Raw genomic sequence first — 13,536 nt, 5'->3', positions numbered from 1 at the left:
GAAGAATATTGATGTTACAGTGGAAAAAGTCAGAAGACAAAGTCATCAAGGGCAACATCATTGGTCATAAGACATATTAACATCAAGTACCCTCTGATAAGATGCACTGAGAAGGACATGGCATCATCTGTGATATTCTTATCAAAAATTATAACCTCAAACTAATCATGAGAAAATACCAAAAAAAACTAAAACTGAGAGACATTCTGAAGAAAAAAACTTACTAGTACTTTTCAAAAGAGTCAAGGTCATGGATGTCAAAGAAAGACTGAGGAACTGGTAAAGATTGGAGGAAACTACAGAGACACAACGACAAAATGCAATGTGTGTTTCTGGAACAAAAGAACATTAGACAAAAGGAGGATTGAAATTTGAATAAGGTCTTATGTTTAGTTAATATCACTGCAATAATGATAATTTCTGTTTTATCTAATAATTGTACTGTGGTTATGTTAACTTTAGGGAAAACTAGGTGAAGGGTGTAAATGAACTCTATATTATTTTTTTTCAATTTTTCTACAAGTCTAAAATTATTTCAAAATATATAGGTTTGGTCCCTAGTCTATTCATAGGAGTTAACAATTCTGACCCAAACTACTATATTCAATCTTATTTTTACAAAATAAAATAAAATAATAAAGCAGTAGTAGATTCTGTGTGTGGATAGACAATTGTGATGGAATTGTTTTTTAATCTCACCAAATCTCCTCATGAATATTGACAGAGCAACTATATAGCAAATGTAAAAACAAACCAAAAAAAACTGAAGCCACGATAACATTGTCAATAAAATTTAATGTTATCTCCATATTTCTTGATCTAGAATAAGAACATTTGGGGTCAAGATACTGACACCAGCAGGACCTGGTCAAGATGAACAGTGCTATAGGAGAGCAAAGAGGGAAAGAAAAAGCTAGTCTGATGGTCCTAAACTAAAGCCAGAGAGCCCAGAAATTGCCTGCAGGTCCTTATTCATTCCCCCCCAAAAATTAGAAGTAGAAGAGTCAGCAAGCGGATCTGAAAAAGACAATGAAAACTTGGAAAAAGATTGCACAGCTTCCAAACTATAAATGATGCCAAAATTACTGTGGAAAATCTGAAGAGTACTAGGAGTGGAGTGTGGCTAAAAACCTCAAAATACTCAACAGAAACTCTTTCCCAAGAAGTCAGAGACTCATCCTAGAAAAAAATCTGCTGAGAGTAGACTGTAAATTGAACTGAGTAGAAATACTGAAAGTAATGAAGAGAGAGAAGATGCAGAGAAGTCATCACTCCCTTTCTTACAACAAGAAAAAACAAAGAAAACAGAAAATCAATGACTTTTCTTGAACCCATCACAGAAGGGAGATGAAATCCAGAGTGTTATAGACAAGATCTACTTACCTGGAGCAGAGCTGCTGGAGCCATCAACTGGTAGGAACACTTAAATGGGAATTTTGACAAATTGCTGGAGTCTGAGTGTGGACTAGCTTGAGAGGGATGGAGAAGCCTAGAAACTCTCTGTGTAAAGCTGAAGGTGCTTCAAGAACTTGGGAATGTACCCTGATGGCTTCCCAAGTCCTAGTTTCAATTCCATTTTGACGTCCTACTACATACCTCCTGTTAGATTCCATGAGATTCTCTTGTGGAACTTTCTGGAGTTTTACTTAAATTAATTCAAGTTGATTTGTATTACTTGTAAACAAGGGAAGAATTAAGATATAGTTAAGCATAAAACATTTTAAAAAGATTTATCTTGATCCTTATCTTCATTTTTTTTCTTATAATCATCAGAAGATATGAATGGGTTTGGGCTATTTAACATCACCAAATTCTTGTATTATTTTTCTTATTTTAACTAAATGATCATATTATTTTTCTTAAAAAAATACCCTCAGTTGGAAAGTATAAACTTAGATTTGGATGCATATATTATTTCTGTGAGCTTGTTTATTAAAAGGACTATATGGTTCAAGTTTACTTTTGAGAGATTTATTATGAGAAAACCATTATCTAATATAGCTACATTCAGAAAAAAATTCCATTGGAATTTCAGAGGTCTGCATTAAAGATAATATGCTCTCCACTGTGTATGCAAGAGGAGGTTTTACAGCACTAAGTAGTTTAAACTTATTTCTTGGTGCTGATAATTGACTAATACTTATTTTTATTTTTTTATTTTTGGAGAGGAAGATTATCCCTGAGCTAACATCTGTGCCCGTCTTCCTCTGTTTTGTGCCTGGGATACCGCCACAGCATGGCTTGATGAGTGGTGTAGGTCTGTGCCCAGGATCCCAACCCGTGAACTCAGGCCGCCAAAGTGGAACCTGCCAAACTTGACCACTACGCCACCAGGCTAGCCCCAATTAATACTTATTTTTGCATGTGATTGTCAAATCATGCACATCAATATATGAATAAATAAATGCATGCATACATGCAGATGTTCATATATAATTTCATTATTTTTCTACTCCGTGATTTTTTAACTTAAAGGCCTTTGCACCTTCTGAAATTCTAAAGTTGAAATTTTTTGAATAAAATCTTTAGAACTCGACACCGGTGTCATTGTGAAAGGCAAGTACAAAGAACAATACAGGCTAAGGACAACCTCTATCTTGAAATAACACCTTTGACTTAGTGTACAGAGATTTCAGAACCTTATGGTAAAATTCATTAGCATGATTACTTTTTAAAAAAAAGCTTTGAGAGAATCCCACTTAATGTTTTGGCCAACTCTTTTGATTAGCTTGGAGTTAATCAATTCTATCTTCATCTTTTTACTAAGGTAAATGTGTTTTAAAGTTCCCTTTCTATGGAGGGCATTGGTATCAATGGCAGTTCATTTTCTCTTGGGATGCTCTTGCAATTTTGCTGTGCTAAATGCTTCCACTAAGCACTTAGTGAAGGCTGAGGTCACCTCTCTTGTTAAAGAAGAAAAATTGCAACCCTTTAACTCAAAGTTTCCCAAAGTGCAGTGTAAATCGTAATTAAAGGATGGGATTAATTTTTTAAATGACATTGAAGTTTTACCCTTGTTATCCATTCCTGCTGTTTAGTTAGGTAAATATTAATTTGAAGCAATATATTATGACCCAAAGGACATTCATTTTATTCCATAATGTCATATGTCTCATAAAACATAGTGATACAGTAAGAGAAATCATATTTCTTTCTGGTGTCCAGAAACAATGCCGTGTTCCTTGTAAAAATATCTTTTGTGAAAGTAACAGCAAATGCATTGCCAGTGTGAGTTTTCAGTAACTGATAGTTTCTTACTAAGTAGGAAAGCTAATTCCATTGTTGAGAACTCTGAATATCAATGCTGCTATCCTAGATGTTTAAAATGTTCTTTTAAACGTGAAATTGTAACCACAGGACCAAGAACAGAATTTGCCGCCCCAAAATATGCCTCTTTGGTATAAGGGCTATCTTGAGCTGATAATTATTTAAAAAAACAGCAGACATAGAAAAAGCTCTGAAAACCTAGTAGAAGTTATCTTGTACTTATTGTAATTGTAATAGAAATTTACATTTATAAGAGAAATCTCCATTTGTAAGGATGCCTCCCTTCCTGTGCCAAGAAAGGGAGGATGAGCTAAATCTCTGATCTGTGTAACAAGTTTACCCTTGTTTACCGTGCTTTTCCTGGTAATCTTCCCTAACTGATCTCATCTTAACAACAGGATGTTAAGGCTATCTTTTAGGGATAGCGAGCCAGAGCCAGGCAAGCCAGCCAGGAGCATGCACACGCAGAAGAGAAAATTTTGATCTACCAATCAAAACTCATCCTGTTACCACTTCCACACACCAGCCTGCCCTCCCTGATTCCTTAAACCTTACCCCAAACCCTGGGTCGGGGAGACAGAGTTGAGAGCCTGTCCATCTGTCTCCTTACCAATCGACTGAGTAATAACCTGCTTCTGCTCTCAAAGACTGGTGTACCACAGTACCGGCTTCTATGCACGCTGGGTGGCAACCCCTTCCTCAATGGCAAAATCTACATCCTGCTCAGTGTTCCACGTGCATGAGTTATATAAAGTCCTACATTCCTAAGCTCATATGTTGATTTGATCACATGACACTTTTGCCTTTTGGGGAATGACCTAGAATTTCTAAATTAAAAATCACAAATGAACTTTCTTGTCATAGTAATGATTAAATAAGACACTATGAAATAACTTGCATATGCAGTAAATAGCAGGTATTTAATTAATTCTAGTTACCTCTCCTTCAGCTCCTATAACTCCGTAAGAAATACAAAGATTAAGACTGCTCTTTTCTGGCAAAAAAAAAATGCTTCTGCATAAGGTATTCTTTAGAATTAGAAAAAAAAACAACAACGTCTTCTGAGAGTTGAACTTTTAAATCAATACAATGACATCACTTTAAAAATATATGTTTTAAAATAAAATGTGTCTTAGGCAACTGGCTTGGATTCTTACCTGTTTGAGATAATTAACATATATAAAAAATGAATGTTCTGTAGAGACAGTGACTCATTCAACCGTAAGAACATAGAAGAAGAGAAACATTGAAGCAAATAAGATGAACTTTTTTTAAAAGGAGAATTTGACATATAGACTTCAGGGAATTAGTCTAATTAGCTGGCCCAACCCTACTGAGGAGATATATGCATTTGCATGACTTCACGTCTTGACATTAAATACAGAAACAATCTAATTCAATTTGCTTACATCCATATGTGCTGATGGTAATGAGGGCAGGCCACCCCAAGATGCAACACTCTGGTGTGTGGATTATTTCCAGCTGAAGACAATAAAGACTCAGCCAACTCAGGAAGAACATGTGAGTAGCCCCTCCCAAACTGCCTAAAGAGTTTAACGTAACAGATCTGTTTCAGGAAGGAGTTACTACCACAATGGCTGTAATATAATGTAAAACAGATGTTACAATAGGAAAGGCACCAAGCCCCTCTTATCAAAAATTCTGTCTCTTCCAGGCCACATTCTCTAGGTGGCCCTGCTAGGAGTTGCCAGACAAACATTTACATTTATAAGGGAAATCTCCATATGTAAAGGTATCTCCCTTGCTGTACTGGGAAGAGGGGGCATGACCTCATCTCTAAAAACTTATCAATGTGAAGGGTGAGGCCTTAAATCTGCATAATAACCTTACTCTTGTTTACCCTGCTTTTCTGGTCATCTCCTGTAACAGACTCCACCCCCCTCCAACATCCTCCTTTGTCTTTAGCTGAAGATAGTATTTAAGATGAGAATCTCTGCCATTGTGTTGAGAAACTCAGTTTCCCTGGTTTCTCCCATGTGTACATGTTATTAAACTTGGTATTATTTTATCGGGCTAACCTGTCTTTTAATTATTTGGCCAGCCATAAGAACCTTAAGGGAAAGGGCAGAGGGGGATTCTCCCTCTTCCCCTACAGTGCCAAGAAAGATATTGCTTCTCCTAGAGAGAGAATGGATTAGTCATATGCATGTGTTTTTCTGCTTGTGAGGATTGCTTCTCGTTTTTAAGAAGTGGCATTTTTATTTTACAGTTTTCTCTTGAAATTTATTAATTTGATTTCCTTTCTTTTTAAAGAGAGTAACATTTTTGATGCTGTAAAAAAGTTAGGATTGATGGCAAGAATGTGGACTTTGGTAAATTTGCCAAAATAATGAATGTTACATGTGAGGTTTCTTTAGAATCATATCACTAATGTGGACAAAGTCAATCATCATTGTTGGGAAAGGCAGTCTCTTGCGTGCAGTCTTCTGCCCATTACTGCATAAGAATGGGCCTTGGACCTGGAGCACTTCCTTTCCAAGAGAAAGGGAGCCTTCACAGCCTGTGCTGGGCTTATCATCTGTGTGGGAATATCTTTCCCTGTTTCAGACTCAGTGTGTATATCTCTGTTCTGTTTGTAGCCCTCAGGCATGTCCCCAGCTTTCCGTATTTCGGACCCCACAGGAGAGGGGCTGTGCACACACTGAAGCACAGAGTTGGGTGTGTGCAGCTACATTACCCACATCAGCTGTGCGGTGGATCCACTGGTCGTGGGGGACTGATGCATGGCAAGAGGCTGGATCTCGTGCAGTCTTTCTCCTCTCCTGCTGTAAGTAAACGCTCTACCACTTGGGCATGTTATATGTGCTATCTGTTCTTGGGGACCCCACATCATGCACTGGTCTCTTCCTTGGATGGCGCTCATCTGGCTTTTAACTTTGGCTGCACAGCTTGACCAGCTGGTGGAAGGTGAAACAATTGTACACCTATATACACCTGGTCCATCACATACATGCACCTATAATCTCTCTGATACACATACAATTGCAAACATTATGGGAAAATCTCATCAAAACAAAAAGAAAAAGGTAAGATAGTAAAATGGTAAGCAAATATTGGTACCTCAACTACCTCTGATATCATTTGCTAATCTCCGTAATCAAGTGTATTAAGTATTAACGGCTTGGTGTCTGGGAGAAAAGGCCTGGGTTCCACACACACTTGTGCAATGGAAATCAGACACTTGGCTAAAACTTGAGATCTTGAAATCCATCATGGGTCAGCGAACAAAAGGAGACGACAGTGACAATATCCCCAAAATGTCACTCAACAGCAATTTTTAAAGGATAGGATCCTTAGATAATAATAATTCAATTTACTAAAAATGTACAACAAAAAATTATTTGTCCTTGTTAAGTGGTCAAAAATATATGGAGCAAGTGACAGAACTGTATTAAAATTTACACACCCATCTCAGTGGCAATTTTTTTTCATAAATTTTTAGTGAATTTTAAAAAATTCATAATGATTTTTAATGATATGCATACTAAAAAGTGCATAAATTTTGAGTTTGCAACTCAGGGAATTAGCACAGTGAACATTGCCATGCTCTATATCAAAGTCAAGAAACAGAACATTACAAATTACCCCAGAGGCACTCTCCATTCCCTCCCAGGATTATCCCCCATCAACTTAACTGCTATAATGACAGAGCACCATTAATTCACATCACTTGCTTTACAATTTTCCATACATGGAATCATATGTTTTATACTTTTAATTTATTTGGCTTATTCTAGTCAGTTTGTGAGATTTATCCACGTTGTAGATTGTAGGAGTTTTATTGTTCATTCTCTTTGTGTCGTATTCTATTATATGAATATAATAGACCATTTATCCATTCGCCTATTAATGACCATTCAGATGTTTCCAATTTTTGTCTATTAATCTATTATGAACAAAGTTGCCATAATCATTTCTGTACCTGACTGTTAAGTCTATACACAGGCATGGAATTGCTAGTTCACAGGAGAAGGTTCACCTTTAGTGGATATTGTCAAACAATTTTTCAATGTAATTTGTGAAAATTAAAATTTCTACCAGCATTGTATGAGCATTTCCCTTCCTGCCCCACTCCCTTGTCAACACTTAGCGTTGTCAATCTTTTTACATTTAATCACTCTAGTAGGTATATAGTTATATCTCATTGAAGGTTTTTTTGCATTTTCCTAGTGATTAATGAGATTGAGAGTTTTTCATATGCATATTGTCCCTTTAGATATCTTTTTTTTGGGGAGAGAAGTTCCACTCAACACTTTTACCCATTTTTCTATTTATCTATTTTTCTTATTGATTTTAAGAGTTGTTATACATTCCAGATACTAGACATTGTATGCATTGCAGGTATCTTCTCCCACTATATAGATAGCCTTTTCATGCCCTACAAAAATGTCTTTGATGAACATGCATTCTTAAATTTAATGTAGTTCCATCTATCAGTTTCCTTCTTTATGGTAACTGATATTTGTGTCTTGTTTAAAATTTCTTTCACTTCTCTCAGTATAAAGCTATTCTAAGTTTTCTTCTAGAAAATTCATTATTTTAATTTTCATACTTTAATATTTATTTAACCTGGACTTAGTGACTATTCTTTTTTTTCTAATTGGGATATTCAACTGCCTCTTTCTCCACTGATCTGCAATGCCAGTTTTGTTATAACTCCAGTGTCTATGCGTGTGTAGTTGTAGTTCTGAACTCTATTCTGTTCCATTGGTTCATTAGTCTATACTTGAGCCAATACCACTCTTTTATAATCACTATAGTTATATACTATTATTATCTAGTATCATAAATCTTCTGACCTTGTTCTTCTACTTCAAGATTTTCTTGGCTATTATGTTTCTTTGCATTTCTATATCCACAAAAGCATCAGCTTGCATTTTTCCACAAAATAGCAGCTGTAGTTTTGAAAGAGATTAAATTAAATGTATATATCTATTTGGCAAAATATTTTTACAAAATTGAGTATCCTCAATTCGTGAATATTTTATGTTCCTCTGTTATTTAGGTTTCCTTTAATTTTTTGAATATTTTTATATTTTCTTGGTAGAAATATTGCACAATTGTATGCCTATTGATTTTTATGCTATTCCAAATAGCATCACTTTTACATTTTAATTTAAAATTTTTACTGGTGTATAGAAATAGAATTGATCTCTCTATATCAATTTTATATCTGGTAACCTTATTAAATTCAATTATTTCTAATTGTTTAGATTTTTTTTTACATTTAGACATTCACAATCATCTTGTCTTAAATCATAGTAGTTTTAGCTCGCCCTTTCTGATCCTCGCAGTTTTAGTTATTTTATTGCCTTATTCTACTTAGTAAAATCTAGAGTCCATATGGAAGAAAAAGTGGAAATCACAAGTATTTTATTTTGTTTCCAACATTAGAAGTGATTTTGTCAATAATTCATAATTAAACATGATGTTTTTGTACGATTTTGTGTGTTTACTCTATGTTAGATCAAGGAAATTCCTAAAATCAATTCCTTCTCTTCCTTGTCTCCAACGGTTTTTTTTTTATCTTTATTGGATGTTGAATTTTACAAAATATATGTTTTACTTCTATCACCAGAATATTATCCTTAATTTACTTTTAATTTCATTCTTATATGATTTCTATCCATTATTCTGATCATGTAGTGAATCGTATTGATTGAATTTCAATTGTTAAATGACCCTTACATTCTTGAAATATACCCAACATTAACATTAATTAATGACACTGAGTTTGTTCTGCTAATCTTTTGTTTATCACTTTGGGCCTATGTTCATAAGAGACATCAGGCTGTAATGTTTGTTGTTATATTTAATATTCTTTTGTATTATATTTTGCTGGCTTCATGAAAACAATCAGTAAATTTTCTTGCTTTTATTTCCTCTAATATTTTTTTAGTATTACTGTGATTGTTTCACTCAATGCTTGAAAGAATTCACCTATCTAGGCCCTGTACATTACTTGGTAAGTTTTTTAATTGGAATTTTAATTTATTTAATAGGGCATAGCTCTTTGGATTATATATTTCTGTCCATATCGGTTTTGTCTAAAAATTTGTCATTTGCATCTACATATTCATAATTCCATATTTCTTCAGTTCTTAAAAATTATTTCAGCTTGCTTTTTGGCCCACCATATGAAATATTTTGGTTAATATCCCATGCCATGGTCAATGTTCATTACATATCAATAGGTCTATTCTGTCAATCATGTTCATTTGTTTTGTATAAAATACTTAATGAATTTTGTTTCTTTGCCTACCAGTTATTGAGAGAAGTGTGTTACATATTCCTTACCTACTATTCCCTATTTCTTCCTGTTTTTGTTAATTTTGCTTCACATATTTGGAAGCTATGCTATTAGGTGGATGCAGATTTAAATTTGTGTATCTCCCTGGTGGATTGACTTATCCATTTTAAAGAAATGTTTGTGTGTATATCTAGCAATTCTTTTAATCCTAAAGGCTATTCTGCCTTCTGTTATTATAGTAACTCCCACTTTCTTTTGGTAGTGTATTAGTTTTCTATTGCTGCTGGAACAAATTGCCATACACTCAGTGACTTCACACAAATTTTTTCGTTTTATAGTTCTAGAGGTTGGATGCCCAAAATCAGCTTCACTGGGTTAAAATCAAGGTGTTGACAGGAGTGTCTAAGAGGACTACTGTTTCCTTGCTTTTTTAAGATTCTCGTAGCCACTTGGATTCCTCGCCTCATGGTCCCTTCTTGAGATCACTATAATCTTTTACTTCTGTCACCACATCTCTTATTTTCTCTCTGGTCCTTCTGACTCTCTTATGTAAAGATGCCTTTGATTACATCAGGGCCACCTGGAAAATCCAGGATAAGCTTCCCATCTCAAAATCTTTAGCTTAATCACATCTGCAAAGTTCCTTTTCCATGTAAGGTGGCATTTACATGTTCCAGGGATTAGGACATGGACATTTTGTGGAGGGGCATTATTCAGTCTACCATTCAGTGGTTGAATGGTTATATGGTACATCTTTTTCCATTCTATTACTGTCAACATTTCTGGGTCCTTATATTTATGGTGTGCATCTTAACTAGGTTACAGTTGGCCCTCTGCAGGTTCCACATCCTCTGATTCAACAAACCTTGGATGGAAAGATCGAAAGACCTACGATGGTTGCATCTATACTGAACGTGTACAGACTTTTTTTCTCTTATCATTATTCCCAAACAATATGGTATAATAACTATTTACATAGCATTTACATTGTGTTATAATATTACAAGTAATCTAGAGATGATTTAAAGTATATAGGAGGACATGTGTAGGATACATGCAAATACCACGCCATTTTATGTAAGGGACTTTAGCATCCTTGGATTTTGGTATCCGCAGGGAGTTGGAGAACCAATCCCCCAGAGACACCAAGGGAGGACTGTATTTATTCTGTGTATTTTTGGTGTGATATTATTGTGACATATATTTTTAATATACAACTTTACTTTTTGTTTTCTGTTTTTCTACATGTTCTATGTTATTTTTTTCTCATCCTTGCCTTCTTTGAGATTACTTTTTTTTCTTATTCATTTTTCCTTCTATAGCTTGTTAATTAAAACAATCTTTATGGCTCACTTAGTGGTTATCTAGAAACTATGGCATGTCCCATTTCCCTACTAAAGTCTAATATCAATTAGTAGCTCTACCATTTATTGAAAAGTACATGATCTTAGAACACTTTGACTCCTTTTGGCCCTAAACCTGGGTGTTATTTTATGTATATTTTATTTCTATACATATTTTAACCTCTACAAAATCTTATTTTGTATTGTCTGCAATAACATATTTTCCATATATTTACTCCATCTCTTTATATTCATTGTTCTCTATATTTCCATCCCTTCTATCTGATATCATTTTCCTTTATCTCTGTTTGCATAACTGCAGAACTGCTACTGACTAATTCTCTCCATTTTGGGTTGAAAAGATATTTCTATTTTTCCTTCATCGCTGAAAGCCTTTTTTCTTTGCTCATATGGTGTTCTAGGTGGACAGTTATTCTCTTTCAGCAGTTTGATAACATTGTACCATTGTCTTCTGCCTTTAGTTCTATATTTGACTAATCAGTCATCAGTTTTATTATTTCTTCTTTGAAAATAATATGACTTTATTTTCTGGCTTCCTTATAAGAGCTGTTTTCGTTAGGTTTACTATTGTATGCCTTGGGTGGTTTTTCTATGTATTTGTTCAGCTTAGTTTTACAACGAGCTCCTAGAATCAGTTATTTATTGTCCTTCATCAGTTTTTGAAAATTCTTAGCCTTTGTCTCTTCAGTTATTCATCTTCTGTCAGATTCTCTATGTTTTCTTCTTCTTGAACTCCAATTATATGAATAATCCCTAATATGGTGGTTAAGAATAGGAACTTGGCAATCATATTTATTGAATTTGAACCTGGGTTTTTTTCACTTACTAGTCCTGATTTTGGGTAATCATTTACCTGTCAGTTTCCTCATTTGTGAAATGAAGATAATAATTGCACTCACACTATGTGACTGAAATGAACATTAAATGAGAAATACATATAAAGTATTTAGAACACACGTTTTATTTCCTGTATAGCATACTTTCCTATCACTTTCTGGATACCAAATTGGCTGAGAATAAAATAAATTGTTCTGATGAGCATCTTCAGTTAGTCTATGCTTATTGCCCTTTGTTCTGTGAAATGTAGTCAAATTATCATTGCACTTTATCTGTAATGCAGGCCAAATATTTCAATATTAATTTTCTTCTAAGAGGTGAGCTTATAAACTATGATTATACTTTCCAGACTTTATTCATCAGAGTTCTAAGTAAAGGAAGGAAATCAAGGAAATGCTGGGAGATCATAGGAAGGGGGCAGGTGAGTGCATTTTGCAATGGTCCAGCGCATTTTCTCTGACTGCTGGAGTTTGCTAATGGTTGGTCTGAAGGATCTGTTGTCATTGAATAGACAAAGTCAACCAACCACCACTATCACAATAAAAGATTTAGACAAAGTCTTTGCTAGGATAATACTAATATTGACTACTCCTACAAAAACCTGACATTGAACAAAATAAATATTAATAATTAAGGATATTATTTATTTCTCTATTCACAAAAAGAATTTATTTTAAAGAATGTATGTTTGCTAAAGCCAATTAAAAATTAGTGTCTTCAATTAATCTAAGTGTATAATTATCATCTCTCAAAGACTAGTGTAGGGGGGCGGAGTCAAGATGGCGGCGTAGGCAGACTCTGAACTCACCTCCTCCCGTGGACACAGCCAATTTACAACTACTCGTGGAAAAATTACCCCTGAGACAGAACTGAAAACTGGATAAGAGGAACTCCTGCAACAACGGACAATCCTAACTGGGGTAGAAGAGGCAGAGACTCCCTTCTGGAGAGGAAAAACGCCACCTTCACAAGCCGCCAGCTTCACGGCCGCCGGGAGCAGCTCACAGGTACGCAGCCTCCCTGGAGGCGCGGGGCCCTGAGCCGGGGAGCGCCCGCGCTGTGGGCATTTTGTGGACCCAGCACAATCCAGACCAGCAGCATAATATCTGACTTTGCCCGCTACTAAAGCATTGGGTAGCACCCCCAGAAAACCAGGTTCACAAAGAAACTAAAACTGGATCTTAAAGGGCCCGCGCACAAACTCACCCGTTCCAGAAAGCATCCTAAAATCACCAGAAAGAAAGGTGCACAGTGCTTCGGTGACAAGAGACTCACCTAATAGGCCCTGAGTGCATCTCGGTGAGGGGTGAGACCTCTCCAGGGACTGGGACATTGGCGGCGGCCATTGTTGTAGCCTGGTGTGAGCATGCTGACACAGACGCCATTGGAGTTCTCCCTGAGACCTGCTAGCCCAGGGTCTGCTCCACCCGCTAGAGCACCGATTTAATCCAGCTCAGCCAGGGCAGGCAGCCCACCCTAGAGACTAGCCCCACCCAACAACAAGCCCTCAGGCAACATGTGGGCCTGCATAGATTGGTGACTGGATTCTCTGCAGCCTGGCAACTGAGCTGACTTGAGCGGGGCAGGGTGTGCACAAGGAGTGGGTGGAGAGTGTGGGGCGGTGGCAGAGTGTGTGGGGCTCCCGCCGTGGAGAGACTGGGTCCACTTGGTGAGGTCGGGGTGCTCACACGGGGCAGGACAGTGTTGACTGTGTGTGGACCTGTGGGCGGCAGGGCTTCTCAGCCACAGAAGACTTGTACTTCTCAAAGACCCACATAGGAGGTTTGCTCCACCTTC

At 36.2% G+C, this 13,536-nt stretch overlaps 1 long non-coding RNA gene across 2 annotated transcripts in view; it reads right to left on the bottom strand.

Annotated features, from left to right (window-relative positions):
• The window catches only part of LOC147913452 (uncharacterized), a 163,043-nt gene extending 149,871 nt beyond the window's left edge, over nt 1–13,172 (bottom strand). For both annotated transcript variants that reach the window (XR_015548675.1, XR_015548674.1), the window contains exon 1: nt 13,015–13,172. This is a non-coding gene — a long non-coding RNA (uncharacterized LOC147913452). The remainder of the gene's footprint in view (nt 1–13,014) is intronic.
• Between the last annotated feature and the right edge of the window lie 364 nt (nt 13,173–13,536).

This window comes from Ceratotherium simum, chromosome 27, assembly GCF_057802395.1.
Source record: "Ceratotherium simum simum isolate JZ-2026a chromosome 27, ASM5780239v1, whole genome shotgun sequence".
NCBI classification, from domain to species: Eukaryota; Metazoa; Chordata; class Mammalia; order Perissodactyla; family Rhinocerotidae; genus Ceratotherium; species Ceratotherium simum.
Note: the sequence above shows the minus strand (reverse complement) of the source record. Positions and strands in the feature narration are given on the sequence as shown.